Source organism: Pseudoliparis swirei, chromosome 19 (genome assembly GCF_029220125.1).
Source record: "Pseudoliparis swirei isolate HS2019 ecotype Mariana Trench chromosome 19, NWPU_hadal_v1, whole genome shotgun sequence".
Classification (NCBI taxonomy): Eukaryota; Metazoa; Chordata; class Actinopteri; order Perciformes; family Liparidae; genus Pseudoliparis; species Pseudoliparis swirei.
In genome coordinates, this window is record NC_079406.1 from 193,808 (window position 1) to 210,913 (window position 17,106).

Genomic DNA, 17,106 nt, shown 5'->3' on the forward strand with positions numbered 1-17,106 from the left:
GGGGATTAACAGGACTACTGTGGAGAGGTGGCGGTATAAATACCTGGAGTCCACATCACCGAGGATCTGACATGGTCAGCAACCACAGACACTCTGGTGAGAAAGGCAAGGCAGCGCCTCTACCACCTCAGGCAGCTGAGGAAATTTAAAGTTTCCCAGAGGATCCTTCAGTCCTTCTACTCTGGAGCTGTAGAGGCGTCTGACAGGAAGCATCACAGCCTGGTTTGGCAACTGCTCCGCTCAGGACAGGAAGGCTCTGCAGAGAGTAGTGCGTTCGGCTGAACGCACTATTGGTGAATCCTCCCACCCTGCAGGACTTGTACCAGGAGGTGCAGTACCCAACCCGGCAGGATCATGAAGACTGCTCCTCACCCCAACACCAGACTGTTTCAGCTGCTGCGGTCAGGCAGGCGCCTCCGTAGTCACGCTGCAAGAACAGAGAGACTGAGACGGAGTTTCTTTCCTCAGGCCATCAGGACTGTGAACTCCGACCTCACCAGGACCCCTAGACCCACATGCCCCTCTTAGGGCACACACACACACACACACACTCTGTAAATATTGTGTTGTTTTTATTTGTAAATAGTGTGTACTTGTTGCCTTGCATTCCTGCTGAGCATTGCCACTTTCATTTCACTGCACACCCTGTGTGTGTATGTGACAAATAAAACATCTTGAATCTTGAATCTTGAATCTTGAATCCTCTCTCCTCTCTAGTCTCCTCTCTCCTCGTCTCCTCTCTCTCCTCTCTCCTCGTCTCATCGTCTCCTCTCCTCCTCCTCTCTTTCCTCTCTCTCTAGTCTCCTCTCTCCTCGTCTCTCCTCTCTCCTCGTCTCATCGTCTCCTCTCTAGTCTCCTCTCTCCTCATCTCCTCTCTTTCCTCTCTCCTCTCTAGTCTCCTCTCTCCTCATCTCCTCTCTTTCCTCTCTCCTCTCTAGTCTCCTCTCTCCTCATCTCCTCTCTCTTCTCTCCTCTCTCCTCTCTAGTCTCCTCTCTCCTCTCTCCTCGTCTCCTCTCTCCTCTCTAGTCTCCTCTCTCCTCGTCTCTCCTCTCTCCTTGTCTCATCGTCTCCTCTCTCTCCTCTCTCCTCTCTAGTCTCCCCTCTCCTCTCTAGTCTCCTCTCTCTCATCTCCTCTCTAGTCTCCTCTCTCCTCTCTCTCTCTCCTCTCTAGTCTCCTCTCTCCTTGTCTCCTCTCTCTCCTCTCTTCTCGTCTCCTCTCTTTCCTCTCTCCTCTCTAGTCTCCTCTCTCCTCGTCTCCTCTCCTCTCGTCTCCTCTCTCCTCTCTAGTCTCCTCTCTCCTCGTCTCCTCTCTCTCCTCTCTTCTCGTCTCCTCTCTCCTCTCTTTCCTCTCTCCTCTCTAGTCTCCTCTCTCCTCGTCTCCTCTCTCCTCGTCTCCTCTCTCCTCTCTAGTCTCCTCTCTCCTCGTCTCCTCTCTCCTCATCTCTCTCTCCTCTCGTCTCTCTCCTCATCTCCTCTCTCCTCTCCTCTCTAGTCTCCTCTCCTCTCCTCCTCTCCTCTCCTCTCTCCTCTCTCTAGTCTCCTCTCTCCTCTCTCCCTCTCTCTCTCCTCTCTAGTCTCCTCTCTCCTCATCTCCTCTCTCTCCTCTCTAGTCTCCTCTCTCCTCATCTCCTCTCTTTCCTCTCTCCTCTCTAGTCTCCTCTCTCCTCGTCTCCTCTCTCTCCTCTCTCCTCGTCTCATCGTCTCCTCTCTAGTCTCCTCTCTCCTCATCTCCTCTCTTTCCTCTCTCCTCTCTAGTCTCCTCTCTCCTCATCTCCTCTCTCCTCTCTAGTCTCCTCTCTCTCATCTCCTCTCTAGTCTCCTCTCTCCTCTCTAGTCTCCTCTCTCCTCTCTCTCATCTCCTCTCTAGTCTCCTCTCTCCTCTCTAGTCTCCTCTCTCTCTCTAGTCTCCTCTCTCTCTCCTCTCTCTCTCCTCGTCTCCTCTCTCTCCTCTCTCCTCATCTCCTCTCTTTCCTCTCTCCTCTCTAGTCTCCTCTCTCCTCGTCTCCTCGTCTCCTCTCTCCTCTCTAGTCTCCTCTCTCCTCGTCTCCTCTCTCCTCGTCTCTCCTCTCCTCTCCTCTCTCTCTCTCTCCTCTCTCCTCTCCTCCTCTAGTCTCCTCTCTCCTCTCTCCTCCTCTCTCCTCTCTCCTCTCTAGTCTCCTCTCTCCTTCTCCTCTCTCTCCTCTCTAGTCTCTCCTCTCCTCTCTCCTCTCTCCTCTCTCTTCTCTCCTCTCTCCTCTCTAGTCTCTCTCCTCCTCTCTCTCCTCTCTCCTCTCTAGTCTCCTCCTCTCCTCTCCTCTCTCCTCTCTCCTCTCTCCTCCTCTCGGCTCCTCTCTCCTCCTCTCGGCTCCTCTCTCCTCTAGTCCTCTCTCCTCCTCTCCTCTCTCTCCTCTCTCTCTCTCTCCTCTCTCCTCTCTCCTCTCCTCCTCCTCTCTCTCTCCTCCTCTCGTCTCCTCCTCTCCTCTCTTCTCAGTCTCCTCTCTCCTCTCTCCTCTCTCGTCTCCTCTCCTCTCTCCTCGTCTCCTCTCTAGTCTCCTCTCTCCTCGTCTCCTCTCTTCATCTCCTCTCTCCTCGTCTCCTCTCTTCATCTCCTCTCTCCTCGTCTCCTCTCTTCATCTCCTCTCTCCTCGTCTCCTCTCTTCTCGTATCCTCTCCTCTCTCCTCTCTCCTCTCTCGTCTCCTCTCTTCATCTCCTCTCTCCTCGTCTCCTTGTCTTCTCGTCTCCTCTCTCTCCTCTCTCCTCATCTCCTCTCTTTCCTCTCTCCTCTCTAGTCTCCTCTCTCCTCGTCTCCTCTCTTCTCGTCTCCTCTCTCCTCTCTAGTCTCCTCTCTCCTCGTCTCCTCTCTCTCCTCTCTTCTCGTCTCCTCTCTTTCCTCTCTCCTCTCTAGTCTCCTCTCTCCTTGTCTCCTCTCTCTCCTCTCTCCTCCTCTCTCCTCTCTTCTCCTCCTCCTCTCCTCTCTCCTCTCTAGTCTCCTCTCTCCTCGTCTCCTCATCTCCTCTCTCCTCATCTCCTCTCCTCGTCTCCTCTCCTCATCTCCTCTCTTCATCTCCTCTCTCCTCGTCTCCTCTCTCCTCAGCTCCTCTTTTTCCTCTCTCCTCTCTAGTCTCCTCTCTCCTCATCTCCTCTCCTCGTCTCCTCTCCTCATCTCCTCTCTTCATCTCCTCTCTCCTCGTCTCCTCTCTTTCCTCTCTCCTCTCTAGTCTCGCAACTTTCCCCGTGGCTTTTGTTCACTTCGTCGTGAGTATCGGAGAGCCACTACAAACAATGACTGGGACCGTGGTCTACTCGCTCAGCTGATCGCTCTGCAGGCCGCAGCTTCTGCCTGGAGACAGACCTGAGATCCGGTCTACGGAGGAGGGCTCGGGCTGCAGATCTGGCGTCATGAGGAGGGCTAAAGCGAGGAGATACAAACCCTCGATACCGTCGATCATAACGGGGAACGTGAGGTCTTTGGCGAATAAGACGGATGAGCTCGACGCTGGTAATGACTGAGAGGATCTTCCGTGAGAGCAGTCTCTTGTGCTTCACTGAGACGTGGCTACGCGGACTATCCGGATCACAGCGCGCCTGTACCCGCCTTCAGGACCGTTCGGGCGGGCAGAGACGCTACACAGAGCGGTAAGAAGAGGGGCGGATCGCTGTTTATGTGAATGAACGGTGGTGCCATCCGGACCATGTGTCCGTGAAGGAGCGCTTCTGTGGCGAACATTGAACTGTTGGCCGTGGGGATGCGCCCGTACTATTGCCGGGAGTTCACGTCCGCCATTGTGGTTGTCGTGTACGTGCCGCCATCAGCTGGCTGAGGAAGCTGTGGACACCATCCACTCCACTGTGTCTGCTCTGCTGAATCATCAGCCTGGAGCATTCATGGCTATCACTGGTGACTTTAACCACACCACACTGGATAAAGCTCTGCCAACCTTCCATCAATACATAGACTGCCCAACAAGGAACAATAAAACTCTGGACTTGCTGTATGCTAATACTAAGGACGCATACAGCGCCACTGCCCTTCCCCCCCTCGGCAGGTCTGATCATGACCTGGTCCGGCTGACACCAGGTCTGTTCCTCTGGTGAAGAGGCTGTGACCACCAGGACTGTGAGGAGGTGGTCTCTGGAGGCTAACGACGCTCTACAGGACTGCTTTGAGTCAACGGACTGGGATGTGCTGTGTTGACCGCAGGGAGGACATCAACAGGATGACCGACTGCATCACGGAATACATCAATTCTGTGAACACACCACCATCCCATCACGGACTGTGCTGCTTCCCCAACAACAAGCCCTGGATCACCAGGGACCTGAAGGGCACTTCTTAACATTAAAGCTGCTTCCAGGTCTGGAGACAGGGATGAGCTGGGGAGGGCCCAGCGCAACCTTAAGGTGAAGCTCAGGGTGGGAAAGGACTCCTACAGGAGGAAGCTGGAGGCCAAACTCCAGCTGAACAACACAAGGAGGTGTGGTCTGGGATGAAGCAGATAACTGGCTTCAAGGTGGGAGGAGACAGCCAGGGGCTCCTGGAAGGGCCAACCAGCTGAACTGTTTTTTCAACAGGTTCAGTTCACAGCCCTCTCCTGTCTCCTCCACACATCACACCTCCCAAACACCTCCCCCTCTGTCCCCCCTGCTGAGCTGCACATCCACCGAGCCCTCAATAACAATGGGCTCCTCCACCCTCCCTCTCTGTGACGACTGACCAGGTGAGAAGACAGCTGGAGAAACTACTCCAGCGCAGGGCGGAAGGTCCTGATGGCATCAGCCCCAGGGTCCTAAAGACCGCGCCACCCAGCTGTCTGGTGTCCTGCAGCGCCTCTTCAACCTCAGCCTGAGGCTGGGGAAGTCCAGTGCTGTGGAAGACGTCGTGCCTGGTCCCTGTCCCCAAGAAGTCAACACCATCTGGCCTCAACGACTACCGACCGTCGCCTCACCTCCCATGTGATGAAGGTGCTGGAGAGGCTGGTCTTGGCCCACCTCCGGCCGCAGGTGAAATCGTCGCTGGACCCTCTGCAATTTGCTTCCCAGCCTCATGTGGGAGTGGACGACGCCATCATCTACCTGCTGCAACGAGCTCAGTGGCACCTGGATGGAACCGGTGTCTCTGTGAGAGTCACTTCCTTTGACTTCTCCAGTGCATTGAACACCATCCAGCCACTGCTGCTGAGTGAGAAGCTGCGGGTGGCCGGTGTGGACGCGTCCACCATCTCCTGGATCACTGACGACCTCACAGACCACAGTTTGTCAGAATGGGCCGTGTGCTGAACGGGGGTCAGTGATGCTGGAGCCCCACAGGGAACTGTTCTGTCTCCCTTCCTCTTCACCCTGTACACCAGTGACTTCCAGTACAACACGGAGTCATCTGCAGAAGTACTCTGATGACTCTGCAGTGGTCGGGTGTATTAGGGATGGACGGGAGGAGGAGGACAGGGCAGTGGTGAGCGACTTTGTAAAGTGGGCCGATGAGAACCACCTGCGGCTGAACGTGGCCAAGACCAGAGAGATGGTGGTGGACTTCAGGAGGAAGAGCTCCTCCCCCTCTGAGTGTCCTGGGAGTGGACGTGGACATGGTGGAGGAGGACCAGTACCTGGTGGAGGAGGACCAGTACCTGGTGGAGGAGGACCAGTACCTGGTGGAGGAGGACCAGTACATGGTGGAGGAGGACCAGTACCTGATGGAGGAGGACCAGTACCTGGTGGAGGACCAGTACCTGGTGGAGGAGGACCAGTACCTGATGGAGGAGGACCAGTACCTGGTGGAGGAGGACCAGTACCTGGGCGTCTCCATCGACTGAACTGGAAGGCCAACATCAACGCTGTGTACAAGAAGGGGAGGAGTCGACTCTTTTTCCTGAGGAAGCTTCGATCCTTCAACGTGTGCAGCAAGATGCTGGAGTTATTCTACCAGTGGGCGTGGCCAGTGTGCTGCATCTCCCACTGTCTGCTGGGGGAGCAGCTTCGGAGCCGTGACACCAGCCATCTACCAGACTGGTGAGGAAGGCTGGAGCACCTGGAACAGGTGGTGGAGAAGAGGACGTTGAAGAAACTGTTGTCCATATTGGACCGCCCGGACCACCCAGACCGCCCGGACCGCCCAGACCACCCGGACCACCCTCTCCACCACCTCCTACAGGGACAGAGGAGGACTTTCTCCAGACGTCTCCTCACGCTGCCACAAGGACAGATACAGGAGAACCTGCCGGCGGCTATGAGGCTCTACAACAGATCACCTCTTGCCAGATCATAGTGCAATAACTGTAATAATAACTTCATATTTACACTATGTTGATCTGCACTTCACACATTTCATTTTCATTTACACTAGACACATACACACACACTTCATTTTCATTTACACTACACGCATACACACACTTTGCATTTTGCACACTCTGTCTATATTTAATATTTTTATATTTAATTTAATTTTACACTGCAGTCATTAGTATTGTGTATTGTGTATGCATATATGTTGAATATATATACATATATATTTTATTTTATATTTTACTTTGTATACTTTGCACAGTCATTGTATTATATTTGTTTGTGTGTGTGTATATATATACATATATGTTTCATTTTATATACATATATATACTTCATTTTGTATTTTATATTTTACTTGTATACATCTATATCTTTCATCCGTGTTTTTTTTGTTTTTTTGTTTGTTTTTCTTCATATTTAATATTTAATATTTTATTCTCGTGTGTTTAGTTTATTGGTGCTGCTACTGTGACGACAAATTTCCCCTTGGGGATTAATAAAGTATATATCTATCTATCTATATATATATATGTATATACATATATATATATACGTATATATATGTATATATACATATACATATATATACGTATATATTTCGATGTGGACGATTCAATTCAATTCAGTTTATTTGTATAGCCCAATTTCACAAATTATAAATTTGCCTCAGAGTGTTTTACAATCTGTACACATAGACATCCCTGACCTTTGACCTCTGACCTCATCGGATCAGGAACAACTCCCAAACAACCCTTCAGGGGAAAAGGTCAGAACCCTTGAGGAGAGAACAGAGGAGGATCCCTCTCCAGGATGGACAGGTGTCATAGATGTCATGTGACCAGAAGGAATCATTACACACTAATTAAAACACAGGAACAACACAATGAAGATGACAGAGTGTATGAATAGTTCATAGTAGGCATATTCCACGATGGAGACCTCCACGATCCATCTACACCAGTACCATCGAGAGTGTTCTGACAGGTTGCATCACCGTCTGGTACGGGAACTGCACCGCCCTGGAGCGTAGGGCACTACAGAGGGTGGTGCGGTCGGCACAGTACATCGTTGGAGGTGAGCTTCCCTCCATCCTGGACATATACACCAAGCGGTGCGTGGCCAGGGCCAAACGGATGATGAAAGACAATAACCACCCCGGCCACAAACTGTTCACCCTTCTACCGTCAGGCAGGCGATACCGCAGTATCAAGTGCCGCACAAACAGACTGAGGGACAGCTTCTTCAGTCAGGCCATCAGGCTGCTGAACAAGGACTGAGACCCTCATTAACACTACACACCAGAACATATTCTGTGAATATCTATGGCCATGGTGTATATTTTATTACATTGTTTTATATATATATATATTGTATATATATATTGTATGTATATACATATATATATATATATTGTCTCAAAAAAGTGTATATTTTATTACATTGTTTTATATATATATATTGTCATGATGTATATTCTATTACATTGTTTTATATATATATATTGTTAATACTTTCTTCTTTTTTGTGTGGATATTGTATAGTTTATTCTCATTCTTATTCTTTTTTTAGTCTGCTACTGCTGTCGGGTGTTTTGCACATAAGAATTTCACAAACCGATTATACTTGTATAAAAGGGGATGTGACAATAAAAACTTGAAACTTGAAACTTGAAACTTGAAGATGGAGGTAGAGAGGAGGAGTGGGCGGAGTCTCAACAGTGGGCGGAGTCTCAACAGGGATGTGGCCGTCTCTGGAGGCTGTGGAGAGGTTGGTGCAGCAGATTGATGATGTTTATCCAGAGGAGCGGCGTGGAGGTTGGAGACGGCGGGCGGAGGGCTGATGGATGTTCTCCTCTGAAGGGAACGATACCTACAAGACGTCGCCTGTGGAAGGAAGGAGAAGGAATGTGAGAGGAATAGCATCACGGCCTTTATTCTGAGCTCTGGCAGCGTTGCTAGGCAACTAATACAATGACATTAGCTGTTACTCAATCAGGAGCTAAGAGCACTCAGTCGGCACCGTTTCAGAGGAAGACCTCGAAGCCCAAAGCTGCCGCTCCGCTTCCTGTTCGTTCAAGGAAGCGTCTGGACACTGAGGTGTGGACCGATGAGAGAGATGCTCATGACCAGGGATGGATTAACCAACGGGCTTACCGGGCTCAGGCCCAGGGGCCCATGAGCTCAGGGGGCCCCTAATCCAGAGCCTCTGCATGAAGTAGCTGTTATTAACTTTGTATTGATATGATGATATGACACGATGCGCCATAGCCGGTATATGCTAGGCTTAAGTCATTCATGTCATGGTCATATAATTTGCGTTATGTTGTCTGCTCAGCTCCGGTATCGTTGTTCCATACGGACTGTTTTGTTAGCGATGTTAAAAAAACAAGTTAAATGTTTTTTTTGTTTTTTTTACGGCAATTTTGGGGGGGGGGGGGGGGCTTGACACGTCCAGGCCCAGGGGCCGTGGTTTCTTAATCCGTCCATGCTCATGACGCTATATATATATATATATAAATGAACAATACAAGAGAGTGCCGGTGTCCACACCCTCGGCGATAACCACCATGTGTTCCATGAGCTTGTCTTGAATACACATCGTGATGGTCCCATTGTCCTCACTGGGGATCTCTACTGGTCACCATGTGAGGAGCTTTGCAGACCAGTTCAGCTCACTGGCTCCCACTGGCTCCATGCTGTTAGATGATCCCACTACCTGGTGAGCGGCTCTGAGCCCCACAGCTGGAGTGAGACCTCGTCCTTCATGGTCGGATTGTTCTTCCGGGTCGTCTGTTGACATGACGGCCAAAAGGAATAAAATAAGGCCAACACTGATGAAAGCAGCTGATTGGACAGCCTCGCCACTTCCTCGCCACTTCCTCTGCACGCCGGTGGCTTGTTTTGCAGTAAAAAACAGATTTTTTTCTTTCTTCCACTAACCTGATGTGTTTCCCTCTTGATGTGTGTCATCACTTCATCCTCCACAGTCCAGAGTACATGGACACAACAAGTAAAGGTAATATATATATATATATGTGCTTATGTTGCCACTTATATGAGTTATATACGTATATATATTAGTTCTGTGAAAAATAACGCGTTAACTCAGTTAATTAAATTACAGGTTTAACTAGTTATTTTCTTTTAACACATTTAACGCATGCGCAGAATGAGCTTCAATCCGTCTGTTGTTGGTCGTCTCTCCAGCAGCGTGTCATTCTGTCTCTAGTGTCGCGTTAACACGACTCCGATGGTGTTTGGCACTCTTCCAGCATCTTTTCACCTGTTCTGCGTCTCACAAATGTTCTTCTGTGTGATCCAAACACCTCAAACTTGGATTCATCTGTCCAGAACACCTTTTTCCAATCTTCCTCTGTCCAATGCCTGTGTTCTTTTGCCCATACCAATCTTTTCTTTTGATTGGCCAGTCTCAGATATGGCTTTTTCTTTGCCACTCTGCCTAGAAGGCCAGCATCCCGGAGTCGCCTCTTCACTGTCGACGTTGACACTGGCGTTTTGCGGGTACCATTTAAAGAAGCTGCCAGTTGAGGACCTGTGAGGCGTCTATTTCTCAAACGAGAGACTCTAATGTACTTGTCTTCTTGCTGAGTTGTGCACCGGGGCCTCCCACTTCTCTTTCTGCTCTGGTTAGAGCCCGTTGGTGCTGTTCTCTGAAGGGAGTAGGACACACCGCTGGAGGACATTTTCAGTTTCTTTGCAATTTCTCGCATGGAATAGCCTTCATTTCTAAGAACAAGAATAGACTGGCGAGTTTCACAGGAAACTTCTTTTTTTCTGGCCATTTTGAGAGTCTTATCGAACCCACAAATGTGATGCTCCAGATAATCAACTAGCTCAAAGCCAGTTTTATAGCTTCTCTCATCAGCAAAACAGTTTTCAGCTGTGCTAACATAATTGCACAAGGGTTTTCAAGGGTTTTCTAATCATCCATTAGTCTTCTAAGGCGATGATCAAACACAATGTACCATCAGAACACTGGAGTGATGATGAAATGGGCCTCTATACACCTCTGGAGATATTTCATTAGAAACCAGACGTTTCCACCTAGAATAGTCATTTACCACATTAACAATGTAGAGAGTGTATTTCTGATTGATTTATTGTTATCTTCATTGAAAAAAACAATGCTTTTCTTTGAAAAATAAGGACATTTTGAACGGTAGTGTATGTATATATACATATATATGTATGTACATACATATATATATGTATACATATGTATACATGTATACATATATACATATATATATGTACATATAAGTATATATACATATATACATATATATAAGTATATATATACTGTATGTATACAGTTCAGTGGAATAAATCCCTCTTTCTGTTAATATTGCATCCTTGAACCCGTGGTTCTCGTTGGACCGGCCCGGGGAGAAGGAGTCATCGCTGTACATGCATAATGGATCAGATCCTACAGTGAAGACGAGCACTGAGGTGAAGGCATGAATGCTGATGAAGACGCTCTGCTGGAAGGTCAGATTAAAATCACTCGGTGAAAACAGCAGAAACACTCTGGAGCTGCCGGAGAGTTTTGGGGTGTTTTGGTCCCGCTAGAAGAAAACAGACGTGAAGAGTGATTAAAGAGTCGAAGAGGAAAGATTACACAGTACCTGTTATGACATGTGACCACTGATCAGCTGGTGGGCGGGGCTTCTTCACCTCTACCATCGCTCTGTTGTGTCGCAGCTTTCCAACGACACATCGCTCCACAGGTCAGGTGATTCCAGGTGAGCAGCACAGTCCTCCTCTGGGCTCCTGACCCGTGGACTACAGTCAGGCTGAGGAGCCGGGGTCTCTATGGAGCCGGGCCCTCTGAGGAGCCGGGGTCTCTCAGGAGCTGGGGTCTCTATGGAGCCGGGCCCTCTGAGGAGCCGGGGTCTCTCAGGAGCCGGGGTCTCTATGGAGCCGGGCCCTCTGAGGAGCCGGGCCCTCTGAGGAGCCGGGGTCTCTCAGGAGCCGGGGTCTCTATGGAGCCGGGCCCTCTGAGGAGCTGGGCCCTCTGAGGAGCCGAGGTCTCTGAGGAGCCGGGGTCTCTGAGGAGCCGGGCCCTCTGAGGAGCCGGGGTCTATGAGGAGCCGGGCCCTCTGAGGAGCCGGGCCCTCTGAGGAGCCGGGGTCTCTGAGGAGCCAGAGTCTGTGAGGAGCCGGGGTCTCTCAGGAGCCGGGGTCTCTATGGAGCCGGGCCCTCTGAGGAGCCGGGGTCTCTCAGGAGCCAGGCCCTCTGAGGAGCCGGGGTCTATGAGGAGCCGGGGTCTCTGAGGAGCCGGGCCCTCTGAGGAGCCGGGGTCTCTAAGGAGCCGGGGTCTATGAGGAGCCGGGGTCTCTGAGGAGCCGGGCCCTCTGAGGAGCCAGAGTCTCTGAGGAGCCGGGCCCTCTGAGGAGCCGAGCCCTCTGAGGAGCCGAGGTCTCTGAGGAGCCGGGGTCTCTGAGGAGCCGGGGTCTATGAGGAGCCGGGGTCTCTGAGGAGCCGGGCCCTCTGAGGAGCCGGGGTCTCTGAGGAGCCGGGGTCTCTGAGGCAGGGGTCTATGAGGAGCCGGGGTCTATGAGGAGCCGGGCCCTCTGAGGAGCCGGGCCCTCTGAGGAGCCGGGGTCTATGAGGAGCCGGAGTCTCTGAGGAGCCGGGGTCTCTGAGGAGCCGGGCCCTCTGAGGCAGGGTCTCTGAGGGCAGGGTCTCTGAGGAGCCGGTGTCTATGAGGAGCCGGGGTCTCTGAGGAGCCGGGCCCTCTGAGGAGCCGGGGTCTCTGAGGAGCCAGAGTCTCTGAGGAGCCGGGCCCTCTGAGGAGCCGGGCCCTCTGAGGAGCCGGGGTCTCTGAGGAGCCGGTGTCTATGAGGGCGGGTCTCTGAGGGCAGGTCTCTAGGGCCGGGCCCTCTGAGGAGCCAGAGTCTCTGAGGAGCCGGGGTCTCTGAGGAGCCGGGGTCTATGAGGAGCCGGGGTCTATGAGGAGCCGGGGTCTCTGAGGAGTCGGGGTCTCTGAGGAGCCGGGGGCTATGAGGAGCCGGGCTCTCTGAGGGCCGGGGTCTATGAGGCAGGGTCTCTGAGAGGAGGACTCTGAGAGGAGGTCTCTGAGAGGAGGTCTCTGAGGAGCCGGGGTCTCTGAGGAGCCGGGGTCTATGAGGAGCCGGGGTCTCTGAGGAGCCGGGGTCTATGAGGAGCCGGGGTCTCTGAGGAGCCGGGGTCTCTGAGGAGCCGGGGTCTCTGAGGAGCCGGGGTCTATGAGGAGCCGGGGTCTCTGAGGAGCCGGTGTCTATGAGGAGCCGGAGTCTCTGAGGAGCCGGAGTCTCTCAGGAGCCGGGCCCTCTGAGGCCGGGCCTCTGAGGAGCAGGGTCTCTATGGAGCCGGGGTCTCTATGGAGCCGGGGTCTCTATGGAGCCGGGCCCTCTCAGGAGCCGGGGTCTCTATGGAGCCGGGGTCTCTGAGGAGCCGGGGTCTCTATGGAGCCGGGCCCTCAGGAGCGGGTCTCTATGGAGCCGGGTCTATGAGGAGCGGGGTCTCTGAGGGCGGGCCTCTATGAGCGGGCCCTCTATGGAGCCAGGGTCTCTGAGGAGCCGGGGTCTCTGAGGAGCCGGGTCTATGAGGCAGGGCTCTATGAAGGCCGGGGTCTCTATGGAGCCGGGCCCTCTATGGAGCCGGGGTCTCTATGGAGCCGGGCCCTCTGAGGAGCCGGGGTCTCTGAGGAGCCAGAGTCTCTGAGGAGCCGGGGTCTCTGAGGAGCCGGAGTCTCTGAGGAGCCAGAGTCTCTGAGGAGCCGGGGTCTCTGAGGAGCCGGAGTCTCTGAGGAGCCGGGCCCTCTGAGGAGCCGGGGTCTCTGAGGAGCCGGAGTCTCTGAGGAGCCGGGGTCTATGAGGAGCCGGGCCCTCTGAGGAGCTGGGCCCTCTGAGGAGCCGGGGTCTCTGAGGAGCCGGGGTCTCTGAGGAGCCGGGGTCTATGAGGAGCCGGGGTCTCTGAGGAGCTGGGCCCTCTGAGGAGCCGGGGTCTCTGAGCCGGGGTCTCTGAGGAGCCGGGGTCTCTGAGGAGCCGGGCCCTCTGAGGAGCTGGGGTCTATGAGGAGCCGGTCTCTCTGAGGAGCCGGGGTCTATGAGGAGCCGGGGTCTCCGAGGAGCCGGGGTCTATGAGGAGCCGGGGTCTCTGAGGAGCCGGGCCCTCTGAGGAGCTGGGGTCTATGAGGAGCCGGGGTCTCTGAGGAGCCGGGGTCTATGAGGAGCCGGGCCCTCTATGGAGCCGGGGTCTCTATGGAGCCGGGCCCTCTCAGGAGCCGGGGTCTCTATGGAGCCGGGGTCTCTATGGAGCCGGGCCCTCTCAGGAGCCGGGGTCTCTATGGAGCCGGGGTCTATGAGGAGCCGGGGTCTCTATGGAGCCGGGCCCTCTGTGGAAACCAGGGTCTCTATGGAGCCGGGCCCTCTATGGAGCCGGGCCCTCTATGAAGGCCGGGGTCTCTATGGAGCCGGGCCCTCTATGGAGCCGGGGTCTCTATGGTGCCGGGCCCTCTATGGAGCCGGGCCCTCTATGGAGCCAGGGTCTCTATGGAGCCGGGCCCTCTATGGAGCCGGGGTCTCTATGGAGCCTGGCCCTCTATGGAGCCGGGCCCTCTATGGAGCCGGGCCCTCTATGGAGCCGGGCTCTCTTTGGAGCCGGGCCCTCTATGGAGCCGAGGCCTCTATGGAGCCGGGTCTGTGACATGTTGTGTATGTTGTGCCCTGTAAGGCTTAAGGGGCGTTGAAGTGAAACCAACACTAATGATAGTTCACCGTGCAGATTGACTTCAGAGAACCAACCAACTGACCAAGAACAACTGACCAAGAACCACTGACCAAGAATCACTGACCAAGAACCAACTGACCAAGAGCCACTGACCAATAACCAACTGACCAAGAGCCAACTGACCAATAACAAACTGAACAAGAACCACTAACCAAGAACCACTAACCAAGAACCAACTGACCAAGAACCAACTGACCAAGAACCAACTGACCAAGAACCACTGACCAAGAACCAACTGACCAAGAACCACTGACCAAGAACCAACTGACCAAGAACCACTGACCAAGAACCAACTGACCAAGAACCAACTGACAAAGAACCACTAACCAAGAACCAACTGACCAATAACCAACTGACAAAGAACCACTAACCAAGAACCAACTGACCAATAACCAATTGACCAAGAACCAACTGACCAAGAACAAACTGAACAAGAACCACTAACCAAGAACCAACTGAACAAGAACCACGAACCAAGAACCCACTGACCAAGAGCCAAACTGACCAAGAACCAACTGACCAAGAGCCAACTGACCAAGAACCAACTGACCAAGAGCCAACTGACCAAGAAGCAACTGACCAAGAACCAACTGACCAAGAACCCGCTGACCAAGAACCAACTGACCAAGAACCACTGACCAAGATCCAACTGACCAAGAATCAACTGACCAAGAGCCAACTGACCAAGAACCAACTGACCAAGAACCACTGACCAAGAACCAACTGACCAAGAACCACTGACCAAGAACCAACTGACCAAGAACCACTGACCAAGAACCAACTGACCAAGAACCAACTGACAAAGAACCACTAACCAAGAACCAACTGACCAAGAACCAATTGACCAAGAACCAACTGACCAAGAACAAACTGAACAAGAACCACTAACCAAGAACCAACTGAACAAGAACCACGAACCAAGAACCCACTGACCAAGAGCCAAACTGACCAAGAACCAACTGACCAAGAGCCAACTGACCAAGAACCAACTGACCAAGAGCCAACTGACCAATAACCAACTGACCAAGAACCACTGACCAAGATCCAACTGACCAAGAATCAACTGACCAAGAACCACTAACCAAGAACCACTCACCAAGAACCACTGACCAAGAACCAACTGACCAAGAACCAACTGACCAAGAGCCAATTGACCAAGAACCAACTGACCAAGAACCAACTGACCAAGAGCCAATTGACCAAGAACCAATTGACCAAGAACCAACTGACCAAGAACCCACTGATCAAGAACCCACTGACCAAGAACCAACTGACCAAGAGCCAACTGATGAAGAGCCAACTGACCAAGAGCCAACTGACCAAGAACCAACTGACCAAGAGCCAACTGACCAAGAAGCAACTGACCAATAACCAACTGACCAAGAACCACTGACCAAGATCCAACTGACCAAGAATCAACTGACCAAGAACCACTAACCAAGAACCACTCACCAAGAACCACTGACCAAGAACCAACTGACCAAGAACCAACTGACCAAGAGCCAATTGACCAAGAACCAACTGACCAAGAACCAACTGACCAAGAGCCAATTGACCAAGAACCAATTGACCAAGAACCAACTGACCAAGAGCCAATTGACCAAGAACCAACTGACCAAGAGCCAATTGACCAAGAACCAACTGACCAAGAGCCAATTGACCAAGAGCCAATTGACCAAGAACCAACTGACCAAGAGCCAACCCACTGACCACAGCACTTCCATTGACATGAATTGATTATGTCCCAAAATGCTGGTTCAGACCCTGGAGGAGCAGATGGAACCAGGTGGTCCAGTTATACACTGGACCACCTGGTTCCATCTCCTCTCCCTGTCGAGCCCCCTGAGTCTACCTGGACCACCTGGTTCCATCTCCTCTCCCTGTCGATCCCCCTGAGTCTACCTGGACCACCTGGTTCCATCTCCTCTCCCTGTCGAGCCCCCTGAGTCTACCTGGACCACCTGGTTTCATCTGCTCCTGTCGATCCCCCTGAGTCTACCTGGACCACCTGGTTCCATCTCCTGTCGATCCCCCTGAGTCTACCTGGACCACCTGGTTACATCTGCTCCTGTCCATCCCGTGGACTGATGATTCTGAGGGAGATGACCGGCAGCCAATCTGCCCGGCGACAGTGCAGCCGAGCTGATGCCAGAGCTGCTGCTGTGACCGCCAGGAGAACGTGATGAGGACCGTATCGTGTGCTTTACTTGAAGCGCCTGGCACTCAGCCTGTGAGGTCATTTTCAAATAGCCTATTTTCATATATGATAAGCTAAATATCTGTAGACATTAGGAAGCACTGATGAATTCCACCGCACAGATCAGTTGACTTTGTAAGATGACATTCTTTTATTGTTCTCTTAATAAGTACATCAAATGGCCCTTCCTCATTGGCTGTGGCCATGCTGGACACGGCCACGTGGGAACTGAAGCCAGTCTGCGTTAATAACTCTACGTCGGGTTTCTCACCATTATTTAACAATTATGGGGAAAGGATTCATGACATTACTATCTGAATATATATGTAAGGACTGAGGCCGTTCATCTTAGTGCTAACCCATATCTAGGGTTGATTATTTGGGGGATAAAGGGGGAAGAAATAAAGTCTGTGACTGGATACAGGCTCTTTAGGGATGGATAGAGGTGATGAAGAAGGTATTCAGGACACTCATTCAAAGAGATGTCAGCGTACAAGGACGCTTCCTCTTCATCAAGACATTCATTTCAGAAAGAGAACATCCTCAAGATCCATTTCATGGTTCTTGAAGAGCTTTGCAAAGTAAATCACTTCACATGAGCACGGTGTGAGTGTTGCCTCACGAGCTCAACAACTCTCTGCTTCCATGGAGCCACATATCTATTCTCTCTCTCAGGCAACGAGCTCTCTGGAACCAATGCGACATGAGAACATGTGTCTCATGCTCTGGTCGTGATGTGTTGGAGTCACAAAGCGTCTCGAGTTGTTTCTCAGCCACAGAACCAGAACAAGTGGAGGACGACTGCCGGGAGACGAGGAACACGTGTCCTGTAGGCTCGCTGAGCGTCTCCCCG